The following is an 18,804-nucleotide window of genomic DNA, read 5'->3' as shown; positions in this document are numbered from 1 at the left end:
CCGATAAATAAATCTGGAGGTTATGGCATTGTGCATTAACCACTTTGTGTCCTTGTTAACAGTTCTTACAGCACAGTGTGACAAGATTAATGTAGCAGTAGTTAATAACCTTCTGCCTTTCATGTTACTGGTAGAAATGCTGCGTCAAGGAACCTCCAATGAGTCTGAATGTGATACTGCTTGAGGGCAGGATTCCTACACTAAGAAATGAGAATTGTACTTGATACCTTTTTGATGCTGCTGTGCTCTTTTGACCAGTGTTATCATGAATGGGAATTTTCATAATGAGACATCCTTGGCTATTGGATTTGATTGATCCTTTGCAAGTAAATTTAAGGTTCTGAAACACCCCTAGCATGAAAGTTTTGTCTGGGAGGATATCCACTTTTTGTATGGTATCTTGACTGTGGAGAGAGTGAGTGCTTCTGGCATTGGTGCTTGATTGTGCCTCTTAAGTTACTAGTAACTGGGTAAATATGGTCCTCCCTGAAACCCATTTTACACAGGACTGCAAAGGAACGGCATGTATAATCTGTGCAAATGGGGCTAATGTGTTAAACTGTCTGTCACGCTCTCCTTCTAGTTCCTGTACCTGAGGGATTTTTGTAAATGTAGATCAGCTGAGTCTGTAACTGAAATAGGAAGAATCTTACTTTTTAAAACTTTAGAACCTTTACATCTGGTTAGAGGGGAATGATGAACGTGTGGTGAGAGTGCTGAACTGGGATGTAGGATACCTATTTTCTGCCAGAGATTGATTATGGGTGTTCACATAATTACTGATTCTTGCTTTCTGCTCTTTGACTGTAAAAATTAATGCCCATCTTTCTAAGCATTTTAGGAAGAGTCCATAAATATCTGTAAGACACTTGAATACTGTGATGCTAAATGTTTTAGTAAAGCATAATAAGGAAAAAAAATTATAAGAAGAATATGCATAGCCATGACTTTAAAATGAAGTAGACCTTTTGTGATCTGTTATCTTTCATGTTCTGCAACATGATGAAATTGTTGTGAAGTCAGGCCTGGCCTTCTTTAAGACAAGTAAGCATTCTGAAACCCCCTTTCCTCTCTCCCCAGGAGCTGCTTCATTTTTTCCACATCTGGTCATGCCTTATCCAGCTGAATGTTTGCAACTGAAACTCTTATTTTCTCATTTGTTTCCCTTGATTGTTCTAGACTCAGAAATTGTTCTCTTTGTTGCCAGGATATTCATGTAAGGTCTTACTGCAAATGTGCTCGGGCAGAAAAGGCCGAGAGCAGAAGCTTGTAGGCTGTCTCATGTTTGGAATGACATAAGCCACCCTCTGGAGTGTCCTCCTGGGAGCTGTGCTTAGGAAGGAAATGGCGTGGAAGGCCATGAAGGAGTGTGAGAACAGCTTTGCAATGGTTGGAATGCAGGATAGGCATCACTTGGGTGGGCTCAGTTTTCCTCTACTTTTCAGCAGTGCTGGATGCCAAGTCTGAGGAAGACTGCTGCACAGAGGGGAAGAAGGCTGGAATGTGTTCTTCAGTTGAGGTGAATGCAATTCAGTAAAACTGATAGGCATCAAACTGAATAATGATTTTAAAGTATTTTCACATGATGTCTAATCTGTGCAAATTCTCTACCACATAATAGCACTGAGGCTGAGAGCTCAGAAAAGATCAAGCACTTATACGAGTGGTAGTGTTCAGACTTGCTTTAGCTAAAGAGCTTGTTTTAGAAGGCATGTTTTTTTCAGACATAACCCAATCTCTAACAGGTAAAGGTTAGAAAAAAGGGCATTGCATTCTGTAATTGTCCACTGGGCTTCTTGCTGTCTTCTAAACCTCCTAGTATTGGCCTGTATCAGAGGTGAGGGATTGAATCACACTTACTATTTAGATTGCCTGCTAACCTTTCCTTTTGTGATAACCACATCTTAAAAAAAAAAAAAAAAAAAAAAAAAAAAGTCACTACAGCTGCTATGATTAGGGCTGATAGTTGAGGATTTTAAGTGAGGCTCTTGGAACGGTTAGCCACAATCCATAGATGAAGACTGTCTTATTCATGAATGTGAAGGCATGTGAGTATTGTTTCTTTACTCTTCAGTGGTCAGGCATAGTGAGTTGTCTCTCTTGCCTTTGCTTCCAAGCAAGGGAAGCATGCGCAGCTTGGCCTTTCCACGTTGCAGTTTTATAATGGACTTTAATCCCAAAGGCAGCTGAGGAGGTGGACTTTAAAGCTATTCAAGTAAGATCCCATATCTTGTGGCATGATCTTTACCTTACTGATGTTTGGGAAGGCACAGCTTGTGTTCTATGCTCTTGTCCAATTTGCCTGGGATTCAGAGGCGCAGCAGTGCTGCTTGGTCACGTAGGCATCAATTCGATTTGCTGGATAGACTAACAAAGGTAAGTGGTAGTGGTAAGGTGGTATGTATAAGAGGTGCTTGCAGTATCTGCCTAAATGCGAGGGGAACTCCTGGAGATAATTGCAGAGGGGGAGGATTTTCAGAGCTAGGAGCAGGTCATGCAAACCCTAAGATCTGTGTGTGGATACCCTCCTTATGGGCTGCTCTGGAACAGCATGTGCTCTAGGGCACAATGTAGCCTTTTTGTGTCAGGAGTTGCTGACTTTAACAGATGCGTGGTACTGAGAGAATAAAGATTAAAAAGTGAAAAGGGTCAGGATTGAGAAATAAGGTTTTCTGTGGAGATGAGGCTGGTTTTTAGGTACCTCCTGCTAGTGGTGAGAGAGCTAGTTTAACTTTCTGATTTTTAAGGGTCAGCAAATTCAGAACTGAGGGTATGGCAACTGTTGTCTTTGGTTGACTTCTGTATTTGTATTTTGTCTGTGCGGTAAAGCTGGCTTTGGCACTGTTGTAGAAATTGTAGCTGTGGGTTTTCTTACTCTTGTACTTAAAGACTCAGTTGTCTGGTTGCATTAATGTAACACCCGTGTGCAAATGGTTCTGGAATGAGAAGCGGTAGATGAGGTAGTTTCTCTCGTATTGAGGAATCATACTTAGGCTCATAAAAAGCCTTAGGCAAATTTTACTTTGTAGCATTTGTATCAAGAGAACGTAAGTTATTTTCCCAAGGCAATAATTAGGTAATTATTGTGGCAATAAGTTTTTTGACCATTATTTTAGCATATGCCACTCAGGGTAACTGAATTCAGACCTGGATATGTCTTGCTGCACAAGCTCTGTGCAGTTCCCAAAGATGCCTTGCTTCATTGTCTCCTCAATGAAATTTCATCTTACAGCTTCCCTGTTCATTAGCAAGGGCTCTGCTGCTGCCCAATGGGGAGGTTAAAATATTCTCAAGAGGTGACTTGGAATCTGATTAATTTCACACGAGCAAAAAGTAATTGCAATTAATTCTACTGTTTTGTTCTGTTTTATTTTCCTTGTTTTTTCCTTGTTTAAGGCGTCTTCCCCTTCCCATTTTACTGCATGCGATCCATACCCAATGTATGGTGTGCAGTCCTGTCAAATGGGGGAAAAGAAAGCAATAGAAACAGTGGAATGTTTGTTTAATTTAGAGTTGTTATAAGTCACCTTTCTTGAAAATGGACTTCAAGTTCAGATCCTCCTTTTAAAGTGGTTTCATTTCTTTGAGCAGAAAGCATCTCATGCACTAAAGTATGCAAAATATATTTCTTGAACTTCTAGAGTTAGATGTCTGAGTGTTGCTTGTGCTACAGTTACGTAAATCCTAGGAAATGCAAACTTTATTGAGAAGGATTTTCTCAACTGATTTGTAGATTTTTTTGTAGCAAATTCACTCTGTCAATAAACGTCTGCATAGGCAGTCAGCCTACTTTTCCTAAGGTTAGTAAGGAGTGTCATTTTGGGGAAGCTTCTCATACCAGGTCAGACTGATTCCTGAGAGCAAATCACCCTTTCTGGACTGTGTAATTTCTGCAGAATCAATTTTAAAGTGTACCTGTTTCTTCTTGATTTGGTTATGCCTTTGTAATAGGTTCCCAGGTGTATCTGGAATGGCTGTAACAGAATTCAGTGTCGTGGAAGCTCCAGCTGGATGAGAAGAGCTGTATTACTGTGCAACTCTGGAGATGATTTACTGTCCGCCTGACAACTTGCAATATAAACATTAGTCCAAGCATGATCTTGTCCCAAAACCCCGCCTATGCAGGGAGCCAGGAGTCTTCCTGCCACGCGCCATAAATCGTTTACAGTTTGCTCATTCCCATGCATTTGAAAAACAGCTGTGCATGGGGGATTAGCAGTTTGCAGAAGGCCCGTGCGGGGCTAAATTAGGGTCTCTTGCTCTGGTGGTGAATACTAGTAATGGAATAGCCCGAGTGCTTCTCTGCAGCAGGAGGCAATTTACTCTGGGAATGAGGGGTCAGTGCTGGGGGTACAGCAGCCAGGGGGGAGAGTACTGTATTGTAGTGCTCCAGTGGGAGCTCAAGTGCCTGACTGGTGGTTGCCCAGCATGGTGAGGGATTGAAAAATCATTGTAAGTTGTGGGGGTTTTATTTTAGTTATATATTTATATTTATAAACACACACAATAAATATAACTTACTTATCCAAAATGTGAGTAGACTGCTTTTGTCTTTTAGGAGCTGAAGGAGATTTTTTTGTGTGTGTGTGTGTGTGTGTGTGTGTGTGTGTGAAGTGTGATTTCCCCTTTGTTAGCCCCTGGCAGCAGAATCTGATTTAGGCGGCCATCTGGGGCTTCACAACTAACTTGCAGCTTTTAGGAGAAGTTTTACTGGGCCACTTGGATATATTACAGCTTTGCAACTTCAGCTCCCATAGTCAGGCTTATTGTGTTGTCTGTGCTAATTTAAATTACCTCCAGGAACTTTTAATGACTAACTTGTATTTATGGTGAAACCTCCCATTTTTCCAAACCCTGAAAGCATTATCTGTTTCATAACTCTACAAATATTGATGCTGTTACATCAATGCTGGGTATGTTGGAGCCTAGAGACAGTTGGTGCCTTCAGTTTTTTTTGTAATAAAGAGAATATTCAGATTCTGCTGTACAAATGAGGCTAGACAGTGGAGTTCAGATACCTCTTGCATGCTGGCTGATGGACCAGCTGCTGAGTAATGCAGATATAAGTAGATTATTTTAGCTGGGTTGGTGTCTCCATGTACAAATTCCCTCTTGGGTGGGTTGGGTAAGAATCTGGGTGGAATGTGTCAGTGGGGCACCTCTTTCTAGCTGCACTAGTGAAACACAAGTGCTGCCAGGCTGCACCATAAGCATCCACGGAGCAGAGAAAATAGGCTCTGGGTAAAGCAGAGAACTTGTTTCCAAGATGAAAACAGTTAGAAAGGTTCTTACTGTTTTGTTGAGGCTGCTGCTCAGACATCCCTCTGAAATAGAATATTCTCCTGGAGCTTCCTGCTTTGCTCTCTTCTGTCACTGATTTGGGGAGAGCAGGTGGAAGGGCTCGTGCTAGGCTTGCCTGAGCCAAGGAGTTTCCTCCTTTTTGTTTTTCTAATGCATTTTGGTGAAACGCTCTACAGTCAGTTTGGTTCTTTGTGCCATGCTGAGATGGAGGCCAGATAGTACCGAATATGTTTGTAGCTGTTTATGTGGGCATTTGAGATGTGGTAGGCACCTGCTAATGGGCGGTAGGTCATTTCATGTCAGATTGGTTGTAAGTTTCCATCAGGCTGGTTCTTTGTTGCGGCAATGCGTATGGACTGTGTCTGTTTAGGGATCCCTATTATCTACCTCAGATACAGAGGATTTTCCTCCTCTTTGCTGCCTCCTCACTGCCCACAAGAAAAGAAATTGCACATTTCAGGAGAGCTCTTAGCCTAGAGATGGAATCAGGTGCTTTGCTGTAGTTTATGTAAGCTTTCCAGATATACACGTTGTTAGAGAGGGGCGTGGGTACCTGATTGTATTGCAAGCTTTCCCTCCTCGTTGCTGTTTTTGATGCAGTTGTTGGAATTCACCTTTCCCTTTTCCTAGGAACTGGTGTGAAGGAATTGCCATCACTCAGAGCAAAGCTCTATCTGCTTGCCTCAAGGCCTTATCCCCTTCAGGTGAGAACTTTGCCCAGCTTCCAAAGACAGAAGGTTGTTTGTTGTCCTGTGTTACCTGAATCTTCTGGGTTAGGTCTGAAGGGAACGGGTCAGGGCAGTAGAAATAGCAACTCAGAGTTGCTGGAATAGGGGAGGGAAGGAAAGGATGGAGTTAGCCATACAGTTAGCTTATCCTCCCCACACCCTTCTTTTTTCTCTTTCCTCACCTGCCCAGCTGTGTAGTAGGTTAGCAGTACGTGTCTGTTCTTATTCTTATGAAAGTAGACTTTGTTCTCTGAAGACTGCTAATCATGCCCCATGGGGGTGTAATCAGTTATAAGGTATTTAATACGGTGCAGGCGGGAACAGGCAGCCTGGCTGGGCTGGCAGATTGCAACACTACAATTATAAAGGGCCCCTTTCCCCCACTCACCCGCCCACTGGTGGCAGGATGAGGGTTGTGTCTTAAAACAGCTTTTAGTCTATGAAAAATAAAGGTGTAGTGGGGGCGGGGAGAGGAGAGGCTGAGGAGGCAGCTCCTATTCCAGGAACTGGGCAGATGGAAACACTGTGAATGCTGAGGCCGTGGCCGGTTGTGCTGTTGAGACTTGTGGGCATTTGGGTGCAGTCACACTGAAGTGCATTGCACAGGGCTGGCCCTTGGCAGCCTGTGGAGCAGCAGGGGCTTCCGTCCTCTCTGCTTTGGGTTTTCTTGTGGTGGTTGGGGTTGGAGAGGTATGGAGTGGTTAGAACTGGAGAAGCCGTTTCTCCAGCATAGAGTGATTTAGACACCTAATCTGTTTGGGTGCTTTTGTACATCCTGCCAGGCTTCTATTTATATCTATGGATATAAATCTATTGGTAAATCTAGCCTTTCATGCCTCTTTCTTCCAAAGGCTGTTGCTAGTGCAGCAACTTACCTTCCTGGCTTGAAAGGGAATAGATGGTTTGAGGCATTGAAATTTAATGGGCATGGGAAAGTCTGTTGCACCTCATCTGATCTGTTCGGGTTACTTAACACCAGCCCATTCCCCTCAGTGAGGGCCCTGAAGTGCACGTGTGGAGTGTGGAGCAGCAGGGCCACAGCCTTAGAAACCATCCCTGCTCTGGCAGCTTGCTAGATGTGTTGGTGTGTCTCTGGAGCTTGTGGCCACACTGACTTTTCCCCTTCCAGGATCCCCAGAGATGATAGTATTTTAGGCCTTTGTTGGTGCTCGTGGAGTTCACTGGTGTTGTTTTGTGCAGTGACACAGGGCTCCCTCCCGTGTGTGTGCTCTTCACTTCCTGGAAAGTAGAGGGGAATTTCTGTTCTGCTGTTCCAGCTTGTGTTGTATAGTTTCTGTCATTCTTTCCTTATGAAATCCTGCTCCTTTCTGGCGTTCCTGTGCTTTGCTGAAGTTTAGAACCCTTTAGTAACTGAATTCTTCAGAAAGCTTTTTGGACTTCCAGGCACTAAATAAAATGAACGAACTAGAATAGTGGGACAGGAGGTTCCTTATGCATTGAATTTTTATACACCGAGTCTTTCTTCTTGTGTTTAAGTAATGTGATGTCAGTGCTGTTGGAGAGCAGGATAACGTGCATTGACAATCAGATCTCTTTCTGGGCAGTGAGTAAAGTGTGAGGATGGGATGCAGAAGTGATCGCATCCCAGAGAAAAGCTGCTTGACTTCAGTTGGGGTGGTTTCCTGGAGAAGGATAAAAGTTTGGGCATTCGGAGTGCTTTGCAGGGGTCCAAAGCCTCCTTTCAGCCCCTCGAATCAGCAAGGCTTAGTGTTGCATTCTCCTCTTGCCTTGTAGGAAAAGGAAGGGAAATTCCCTTCCCAGGCTACTGTGCAGCACTCTGTTCCTGCTCTGGAATGCAATTGCTTCCTGGCTGTGATGGTGGCTCCTCTCCCCGCAGTATGAGTGTCCAGTGGGTGCTTCTCCTGCCTTACGCTGTGTCTCTTGCCCGTGGCTTCAAGTCACCTAGAGAGCTCAAGAAGGCCCAGTGGAAGAGTTTGGGGCTGAAGCTGTTGTTGGGACCCTGGCGGTAGCAGGGCTGGCGTGCGTGGGGAGCGTGGCGGGTGTCAGCCTGGCGGGTGTGTGGGCTTGCTGCTTGTTTTCCTTCCATGCCTGGTGAGGAATGCAATGTGTTTGCCTTCCTTGGCCTGTGGTTGCAGCCACATTCCTGCACTGGGAGTCAGCACGGCGCGGCGTGCTGTTCATGCCCCCTGGCTACATGCTTTCAGCTCCACATCAAAGGTGTGTTTGGTGTGTAGCTTGTGCCATTCCTGGCCACACCTGGTGGCCTGCAGGCATGCAGGAGGTGGAGTCTGGCTGTGTTTGCAGATGGCATTCAGGGTTCAGACTTCTTGCTTGTGGAGAGGCTGGAGCTGAGTCCTTGCTAAACAACCCCAGGAATGCAGCAGGAGAGCTGAGCAGCACAGTCACTCCAGGGGCATGTCCTAGCAGCAATGTTTCCTTTATAGCTGCAGCAAAATAACTCATACTTGCTTCTCCAAAGAAACTGTTTGCTTGGGTGTGTTGTGGGGTTTAATTTACATCGCTAAGGCCAATTAAGGTTGGCTTGTCCCCCTGCAGCCTGTATGCTCTTGGCAGTCAGCAACGATTGAGTGGCTCGTGCCATCAAACTGTGTGCTTAGTACAAACTGTGCATGAGATGTCTTCCTGGAGGTGGAATAGCCCCAGGATTAAAGCCAGGTAGGAGCACTTCCCCCAGTCGGTGTAGTAATGTTCTTACACAAATAAGTTACCACTAAACTGTCCCAGCTTCTGACTAGTACTTCAGGGGAAGAACACTGGAAGCTTGGTGAGGAACTGCAGATCAAGATGCAGATGCATTATTTTGGTCCTTGCTGGATGTCTAAGAGAAACAGGCACTAAGATCTTTCATGTCCCTGTTTTACAAGCCACCCTAGTTCTATGTACATAAGTGTTTTGTTTGCCTGGCTCAGGGAAAAAATAGTCTCTTTGTTGATGTCAGTGTGAGGACGGGTGCCTTGTGAACAAGGTTTGTGGGAAGAAAAATGAAACATCTGTCCTGAGTAAAGTCTGGGCTGTTGGGCTGTTCAGTTCATTAACCAATTTGCTTTTATCTTAAAAACTTGTGGTTCTGATAATTTCTGGGAGTCTTAGGTTCCCTGACCAGCCAATTGCTTCCATATTAGAATTCTGAAAAAGACCTCCCTACTGCCATTCTTAGACAGTAACAGGCATGAGAGAATGGACATTTGAAAGCGTTCTGGCTTTATAGCATAGTTTTTGGGTTTGGGCCATGGCTATTGTCACTGGATCAGTTGCTGCAGACTGGTCCATGCTGCTGTTTCGTGAGGAGGATGTATCACTTTTCAAAGCAGGAATTCAATGATAGATGATCAGGGAGAGTCATAGACCTTGTTGCAAAAGGTATATGACTGTGAAAGGATTGGAAATTATTTGCATTGGGCTCTCTTCTCCCTGATTTTATTTCTCCTCTAAGCGTTTGATTTCATACCAGTTGCCACTGACTCTACCTGACTTCTAGGACTCAGGTGTTGGGGAGAAAGTGTATTGCCTGAAACTGTTTTTCCTTCTCTATTCTGTGGTGCCAAGCTCAACAATGTATCCTGTGGCAACATGAAGTGTAACAAAATATAAATAAGCCTAAAACTGGATTATGTGGAAAGTTACTGATTGAACATTTAATTATAATCATTATAATCATTGTGTATAATCATTGTGTTCCAGCTTTGTCATGCAACATGGGCCGCAGCTGCAAAAATGAAGGTTTTAGAATTAAATATTCCTTCTGCTGCTACTTTCTGATTGCCAGGAAAGGAGTAAGGCTGATTCTCATGCTTTTACTTGCCTGTCAGGGAGTTTTAATATGTTGTGGAGAGAAAGTTGGTTTAACTTTACTGCTGGTCTTCAGGAACTTGTAGGAATCCAGATCTCTGTGCTTTGACGTCCAGTCCCAAACACCTCTCTACCAGGAAGGTGTGCTCTCCTGGCTGGAGCATTAACTTTCACCAAGTAGCTACATCTCCCCCTGGTGGGACAGAGAGCAGAAAGCAGAGCTGTGGCTAGACTGTGAAATAAAGGGAATTGTTCTGATCCTGGAGCACCTTGAGCCAACAGCAGATGTGATGCTTCTGCATTCGAGACATTCCTTAGTCCAGAGTCACAGACTCTAGAGCCCAGCTCTTGTAGCTGCATGAAGCTGAAAACATGAGCCGACAGCTTGCTGTTGGCACTGTACAAACATCTTCCCTTTGCAACAACTGCCTGGAAATACACTGGCATTTGTCCTTGCCCTTAGATGAGTGGTGACCTGCTAGCCTTTTGAGTGGTTTTGTCTGCTATCTGCCCCCAAAAAAGAAAAAAGTATGTGGAACATGACAGCTTGCTTTCTTTAGGACATGTGGGACCAACTGTTCTCTTTACTCAGAGCCACTTAGAGCATAGATGACCAGAGGTGTCTTTGCTTGCAATTTGTTTCTTATTCCCAACTTGCTCTCTAAAGAGCTGTATAAAGCTTACTGATGGGGGAGGCTATAGAGGGGAGCCCTGTGGAGGTGAAGAGCTTTTCTTTGCTGCTAAAAAGGAGGTGTTTTTTTTTTTTTCCCCATAACCTTAGAATAATGAGCTTATGCAATCCCAGGGATAACAGCAGTATAGACCAGGTACTTCAGTTTCAAGAGAAATGTCAGGCAGGGGATGCAGTGCTAGTCTGGACAAGCTGACCTTGTGGTAAAACCGAAGTGCTTGGCCTTGGCCACAATTGCCCCTTGGGAGGATTCATGCTCATTATTACCTCCTGCTGAAGAACAACATTTGTCATTATTGCTAACGCCAGTGTTGAAGGAGCCAGTTGATGAGAATGCTAACTGTGCCCTGAGGAGGAGTTTTGTCTGAGAGAAGAATCGAAGAAGCTACTTGGTCTGGGGTTGGATGTCTGTGGTCCTCCCAAGGGAGGAAAGTTGAGCTTGGGGGTTTGTCACAGCATGCATGGAAGGCTGATCAGAGCAGGCTCCTCATGTGCCATCTGCGGGGTGAAGGGTAGAGGTGTGGGTCCCTGCTGCTGCTGCTAGGATCCTGTTGGTATGAGGACTAGCTGGAACCCAGGTGAATGGGAGAAGGGGCATAGCCAGAGTTGCGTGCCTCATACAGGTCACCAGTGAAAGATGAGTGGGTGGATATGTTTGCTTTTCCTAAACTGGATTAAACCATGTTGTATTTCTGTGACTGAACTCTCAGCATAAAATCTTTCCGCAGTTCAGTGGTGCTGACAGCTAAGAAATTCATTCAAAACAAATAAAAAAAATAAAGCAGATGAGGCAAACTGAGGCAGATTAACTATGGGACCACACCACAAAAAAGAAAAGATGCTCCAGGCTTATGTTCTGCTTCAGGAACTGTGCCGCTCCATTGTTTACAGAGTTGAGACAAGTTTTGTGCCTGTTCCTGCCCTTGGCTCAAGCTCTGTATCTGCTAGGCCCAAAGCATGTTTTCGAAAGCAGCCTCCTTTCCTTGTTCATGCATTGTGGCCTGTTGAGACTACTGCTGCCAGCGTGTTGTAGGTGCAGTGCTCCAACACTCCGAATCACACCTGGCTGCCAAGTGGAAATCCATGGGGAGTCCTTGCTGCAGTTTCTAGAGCTGTGACTTGGGTGAGGTGAGACACATCCTTGCCTGACAGGATACCTGCTTTGTGAAGGTGTTGGTAGCGCCATCATTCCTAACTTCTGGAGAAGGAAAGTGGCAGGATAGGAGCCTGCTGTGGCTCTGCCGTGAACTGCTTCCTCTTTTCTTGCTGTGGTTGGGTAATTTTATTGCCCCACTACCTCTTCTGTTCCTCCCAATGCTATGCTGCTTTTCACTGCTAGGTCATAAAGAACTATTGCTTATTGCAGGTAAAGTGAGGCCCAGGCTGGTCGATTGAAGAACGACCTCCTGGTGTCCTCACACAGTGCTGGAGTCTGTAATTTTACTTCATTGTATTGTCTGCTGCCTATATTCAGTGCTGCGAAGATCATAAAATATTTGTGCTAGATTTTCTGTGATAAATAGCATAAAGGATGGCTCAAGTTTCCATGGCAATGCATCTGAATGTGCTTCTGTATCACTGAAGAAAGAGGGACTTTCAGTTGACTAAGGTTTAAAGGTTTTCCCTGAGAAAGGGGGATGGTGGTGAGATTGCACATTAGGTGTTTGCCTGCCTTTGAATAGTACCTCTGCTCCTGACATCTATTCTGGAGAAAGAGGGAGCTGACATTTGGCTAATGGCAAAGATGAACTGTGTTGTGCAAACTACAGCTGGACTCCTGGCCATGCTTAACTGCTTGGCTACAGATGCAGCTGCACGATCACACAACAGTTAAGCCTGTACCATTCTCTGCCTCTCACATCTGACCATCTGCTAGGCAAAAGCTAATTAAACCAAAATGATTCTTGCTAGGATTAAACCCTAGCAGCAGAGAAAATTGAGAATTGTACAAATATTGTTCTCCCACTACTCAATCAGGATTGCTGCTTTATTTGTGTTTGTCATTCAGCTCACTGCTGTCAGGAAGGTGTTCGGCGCATGCAGGCTTTCCTTCTTTCTAGCTCAGATCACTTCTGGTTTAGGTGCAAGAAATAGGACTTTGTCTTGCTGAATTTTCCTACATTTCCTTTTTTATGACTGTCATGGTTTTATATTTTTTTTTTGTTTTGGTTTGGTTCTCAGTATTCCGCATCAATACATCATGTAGTATACTGGGAGTTAAAGTGTTAATGCTCCAATTCCAGGCACCTATCCCCATACGTTACAGAAGTCATGGGATCTGACCCTTCCGGGTGGGGCGGTCTCTTACAGCTCTGTCTCTGACAGCTCACTGCTGTCAGGAAGGTGTTCGGCGCATGCAGGCTTTCCTTCTTTCTAGCTCAGATCACTTCTGGTTTAGGTGCAAGAAATAGGACTTTGTCTTGCTGAATTTTCCTACATTTCCTTTTTTATGACAGCTGAGGCTGTTCTCCTTTTTGGAAAACAAAATTTTATGGAATTTCATGCAAATGCAGTGCACAAGGCTCTTTTCTCTCCCTGCACCTCGGTTTCTTTACTTATTAATGGAAATTTCTATTGTCTTTTCTCAATGTATGCAAGTATGGTGAGCATGAATCCTGGTTTTGGTATTGGAGCCACGGGACCTCATAGCTGCTGGAAGCTACTGGTGTGAATCTGAAATTCAGCGCCAAGTAGTTTATTGTGAAAATGTACCTGCAGCCCCCTGAGGGTTGGAATTTATATCTTGTAAAATAAAAAGTGTGGAAGTGTGGTTCCCTTAGCAACTGAACTCTCATATGTACCTACAGCCTGTGTTGCCATGTGATCAGGGTTCAAAATAGCTCTTTTCAAAAAGTAACAAATGAAGTGGCCTTACAGTTCTCGTTTTGGTGCTGCTTCTGGTACTGAGCAGAAGTGACAGCTCACTCTGTTCCTGAGAGTGGTGGCACAATTGTTTTGGTGGCTGATGAGGGAAACAGTTCCCTGCAACAAGGGGCTTAGAATATTTTCCCTGTTGTTGTTCTGTGCTAACAGGGAAAGCTTGTTGCACTGGAGAAGAGGCAAGCTCTGCAGGGTAGCTCAGAGGCAGCAAGGGAAGGCAGTGGTGAAACAGAACTGCTGCAGTGGGTGTGAGGAAGGATAGAACGAGCTCGGAGACTACAGGGGAGAAGCAAGTAGAAATGGAAGCGAGCGGACCAAAAGAATGAAGATGAACTGTCGTGGTACTTGGGGAGAAACGGTTCAGATGGTTTTTAATTGAGGAAGAAAAAAAAAGACTGGTAGTTCGAAATTGCTAGAAATTAATTTTGGCAAACTTGTTTCAGAGGGAAATGCTGTGGGAACTGGGGAGATCAGAGATGATTTTAGAGTGTGAATTGTAAGCACATCGCGCCTGTGACTTCAAACTTGTTTTGTGTATGTGATTACCACGCTGTTAGCAACAGTACCTCCTGCTTTGGTGGGAGAGGGCAGAAGTAAGGCCGTGCCTGGGGGCACTTAGCTAACATGCTCAAACTCCACGCTCTGGTTGCTCAGGTAAGCTGTCGGTGAGCCATTCCTTTAGGAATGAGAGTGGGGAGAACATTCCCTTGTCTGTGTCCAAACGGGTCCAGGTGTGTTGGACATCAGCTAGCAAAAGTTGCGTGGGTGCATGGAGGGCAGGGTACAGCTCAAGTGCTTGTTATCATACTTCCTCTCTTGCTCAGGGAGAATGGAGAAAATGTCACACCATGCAGGTCTCAGCTCTATGATGATATTTGATTGGCATTGGAGTGGTAAAAACCTTCCAGTCATATCAATGTCAGTAACGTCAATACCTTAATGTGTGATGTGGTTAGCTTATATTGATTCTAAGAAATGCCACTCTTTTCTTAAGGAAAAACAAACAAACAAGCAAACACAAAACTTTCTTTAGAAGCAGGAAAGGACAAAAGGGGTTAACTTCAATATTGTTAAGGATTAATGTCTGTGCAGGGAAGTTGTACTGACTTAACTTAATCAGATTTGAAACAGTTGTGATTATATTAGCACAGCATTCTTGTATAGGCATCCTTAATTTAGTTTGTCTTGTATCTATCTATTTAACTTAAGTTGATTCAACACAAAGTGCTCTCAAACTGAATTAAAAACATTTACCCAGGAGGGTTATATCATTTTACATTATTTTCTAATTCAATTTAATTTAGTGTAGTGTATACATAGACAAGACCTTGGGGAAAAAGCTGATCCTTTTTATTACTTGCTGAACAGTATGTCATGTTTGGCTGCAGCCATGTGATTATGGAATGAAAGGGCCTGTTGTGATGCGTGGAGGATGGGTGCACTGATCTTTGCAAACCATTGTACAGCTTGGTCATTCTTAGCCACAGTATGTGATTGTAGATTGTTCCTCCTTATAGACTGGGACTTTCTTGGCTAGTTACAGGTGTGAGAACTCTGGAACACTGTCTTGAGGTTGTTCCTTGACCTGCTAATAAATTTGAAGCTGCTTCCCTGACACTGTCTCACCCCAGTATGCACAATGCCCCAGTGTGAATGGTGACTTCGGCTCCTACAAAACTCGTGGTGGAGGAAGTAGTCATTCTCTAAGCACTGCACATGCCAGTTAACTTTCATAATGGAAAGCATGAACCTGGTTGATACACTTTGTGTTTTCTCCTGGTGGCTGAAGGTTCAATGACAACTAAACAAATGCTCTACAAGTCCAATTGTACAGGTAATATTTCAGAATGAAGTTGGCTGCTCTAAACAGCTTTTTCATTTTCTGAAATTTGCTTTTGCTACCACCTGCAAGCATCAGGGATGAGCTTAAAGTCTCTGCGACCTTGCAAGTACTTTCTAGGTTGGGTCACTGCAACAAACTTGCCCATCTGTCCTCTGTTAATTATGCAAATGATGCGCTGTGCTCCATTGTCAGTCTGTGTAGATACTGCACAGTGTGTTAGCCATCTGTGCGTTACTGCAGCTCATTGATGGAGGATATGTTCTAGAGAGCAAATTTAGGCAAGCACGTAGGTTGCAGTAATGGTGCATTCTCTAGCATTGCTGTGTTTTCTGCTAGAAGGACAGCTCAGTGACTTGCAGTCCTTGCAGTTGAGAAGTTGGAGGCTATAGCTTTCCCATAACTTAAAAAAATCATGAGCTGAAACAAGAGGACTGTTGGTATTAATTGCTGGGATGGGACTTAGGGAATACTTACAGGTGCTGAAAAGCCATTTTCAGTGGCTGAAAAACTTAAGTTTTTCCTAGTTCATCCCAATCGAATGTAATATTCTTTCATTATGTACTGCTGGGAGGTAACCCTTTCTCCTTTTCTTCCTCTCCTACACAGTGCAGGAACTGGCAGGGGGTCTGGGAAGGGGTTTCCTACATGTTGATTTTCTAGAGACATGTTCACCCTCTCCCTCTCATCAGATGTTTGCTCACCTTAGCCATTCTCTAACTTGTGTTTGAGAGGGAAAATGTAAGGCTGTGACTCCTCAGTTTCCCTCGTGATCTCCTAGGCTCTGCCAGATAAGTGTTGTTAGGACATCAAGAGTTGCTTTTACTAGCTGGACCCACATGGTTATTTTCAAGAGCTTTGAGAGTTTTTCTAATCTGTGTGAGTAGTTTCCTAATGGCCTGGTTTACATCTCTTTAGATATCTAAGAAATAGATATTGCTCCAGAAGTCTTCCCATGGAAGATCTTAAAAGAACACAGGTGAGAAGATGGAGTTAGACACAAAATCTAAGGTGCAAAGACAGCAAGGCTCTGGAATTTTGCAGCCTAAACCACCTTGTGAAGATCAAAAGGATCACTAAGCAAACGAAAGTGATCAAACTAAAGGAATCACTGAGCAAACTAAATGGACTTCTGGTCTGTCAGTGTTTTTGGATGAGAAGCTGTTAGTAGCCTTTTCTGTAGCTGTCAGTGCTAAAGGTAACTTGGCAGGTGACCTTTTGTCAAGCTTCTTGTGCAATTTCATGTGTAGCCATTAAAGGTGGTTCTATGTTCTTATATGGATTAGAAAGCTAGCATTCATTTCCTGGTCAGAATCTCCCCTGGGTATTTTTATTCTCCATTAACATTCCTTCTGGGGATTGTATTCGGGTCTTTTGCTTCCTGTCCTGTTCCTGTTCAGATGTTAATCAGCTGTTGTGTTCTATTCCAGTTACATGTGAGAGATGTTAGTGTTTCTGATCCGTTCTGGCTTTTATAAAAAGGTTAGGGAAGCTAAGCTGTTCTTAGCATGGTGACTAGATAATAATCCATACTTAAGGATAGGGAGTCCAGCTGAGCTGGGGAGGTGGGGATCTTTGTATTGTGCATGGAAGGAGCGGGACCATAAGAGAAGTGTGATTCTGATAACTTGTGAGAGACTTTCACAGGGTGCATGTACGTGACAGACACATGATATGTCCTGTTCAGCGGTATTTATATTCAGCAAGAACTAAGCAGAGTAAGTAGAGTCCATGGATTTCATTTCCTTTGGAAATACGCTAGGTGTTAGGCAGGCCTATTCTTCAACAGTGAACCTGATCCCTTTCTCTTGCTATCTCTTGAAGTTGCTCCCATGCAAGGAACAGAGATTTCTGCTTAATAGTCAAGGTTAATTGATAGGAAAAAGCAGAAATGAGCAATAATCCTTCTGAAATTCAATTCTAATCCAAGAGACACTCTAATGCTGTTACTCAGATGTGAATTGTGAGCATTAACATGCAAGTAGAACTGAGGTGCAAATCCCTGAGCTGGGAACTGTCATCTTTTTTATTTTAAACTAAAAGCCTTGGAGCCTCAAAGTAACCAGCAGCGGAATGGATCTGAACGCATTTTTAATTGAAATTCCTTCTCTGCATGAAAGGACCTCATTAAATGTTAAAATATCCTTTAATAACCTTGCAGTCCTTTTCCATTGTGCTTGGCACGAGCAGTCTATAGGGGCTACTTCTTAACTTCAGACAACTTGTTCTTCTGTCGTCGACAAGATCTCTCAATGCAGTGTCTACATCCCCCATCTCTCTGATTAGTAGTCTTGATCAGGCTTACTGCAGCAGCTCCTTGCGTAATCTGGTTTGTGACTCATGGGGGCTGAGGTTGGCTCTGTCCATAAGCACAGGAAGACAAGTGACAGATCTCTTGCTGTCGCTTCCCATGAAGCCAACAAGGAGAAATTATTGCCTCCTAATTTTTGCCAATCTCCAGAATCTGGTATTTAAGCTGTGGGCTGGTTAAACTGAGTGAAAATTCTGGGTTAGCTGTGGGATTAGATAGGGTAGTAGCAGCAATTACTTTTACATGTGAGTATGTGATTGGAGTTCTGGGAGTACCGATTTGGTGATAGCCAATGGATGTTCCTGTAGTGTTCCTTTAGAAACAAATGTGGCTATGATTGTGTTATGGAAGGTATTTTCTCTGTCATGCAAGCTTATCTTTCTGATTAAAGAGCAAGATCAAAGAAATGCTGCTTTTGAAAGGAAGATGATGGTGAAATAAGGAACATTCTCTGCAGCAGTATCACCATATTTCTGTTAAGGATCGAAAACTACTGTTCCTGAACACTGGTGAACAGGCAACTGTACAGGATCAGAAAAAGCAACATGAGAGAAGGTAGTGATGAGGAACACATCTTAGATGTCCTCCTTCTTGTTATTGGAGAGAAGGTGATGCAAGTGGTTAGTGGCGTGGTTTTGCAAGAATGCCAAGTAGCTATTAGTTCTGTGGATCCTGGACAGAATAGTCTAAGCCATTCAGTGCTATGTCACATCTGCTCCTGATGTGTGGTAAATTCAACCTTTATTAAACAGTGCAGAGGACGTGGCCGCTCTGTGAATGGATTTTACGTGGAGGGGTGCTGTCTGATAGAAACAACTAGAGCCAAGCATGTGTGTGCAGTTGCAGTCAGTGACTGTTACTGCACCCTGTCTCAGTGAAGAGGTGGTTTGTTTTTTGTCTTTGTGAGAGAATGGAGGAATCATTAGCTTTTGAGAGCAACAAAGTAAATTGTTAGGTTTCCCCTGCAGTCTTCTGACCCTGTATCTGTTCATGTCTGTTTTCCTTGAAGACATGAGTATTGGTGGGTGTGAGCCCAAGTCTGGTAGCCCTCAGCGAACTGTTCCAGTGAAGCTATATCTGTCAGTGAGCTCAGAAATGAGTCAGGAGTTATTGTGGGTAGAAGCTAGAAGACAGTAGAATTGGAGCTTTTGCAATTGATAGCCTGCTAGAAAGAGAACTGTAAATGCTAATGGGTGTTATTGGGAAAGATGGATAAGGCAGATAAAAGGGACTAAGAGGTTAAGTTTCCTCTTGTATTACA

At 43.8% G+C, this 18,804-nt stretch overlaps 1 protein-coding gene across 6 annotated transcripts in view; it reads left to right on the top strand.

Annotated features, from left to right (window-relative positions):
• Positions 1-18,804, top strand: part of TJAP1 (tight junction associated protein 1) — a 38,899-nt gene that overhangs the window by 2,551 nt on the left and 17,544 nt on the right. For 2 of the 6 annotated variants that reach the window (XM_085219503.1, XM_085219502.1), the window contains exon 3: positions 5,932-6,005. The exons of 3 other annotated variants lie outside the window; for them this stretch is intronic. The gene's annotated coding sequence lies outside the window, so the exon portion shown is untranslated. Of the gene's footprint in view, positions 1-1,540; positions 2,377-5,931; positions 6,006-18,804 lie in introns of those variants that run through there. One more of the 6 variants, XM_010706889.4, reaches the window with a different exon arrangement.

Source organism: Meleagris gallopavo, chromosome 2, assembly GCF_905368555.1.
Source record: "Meleagris gallopavo chromosome 2, MGAL_WU_HG_1.1, whole genome shotgun sequence".
NCBI lineage: Eukaryota > Metazoa > Chordata > Aves > Galliformes > Phasianidae > Meleagris > Meleagris gallopavo.
The sequence above is the reverse complement of the archived record's forward strand: the minus strand, read 5'-3'. Positions and strand labels throughout refer to the sequence as shown.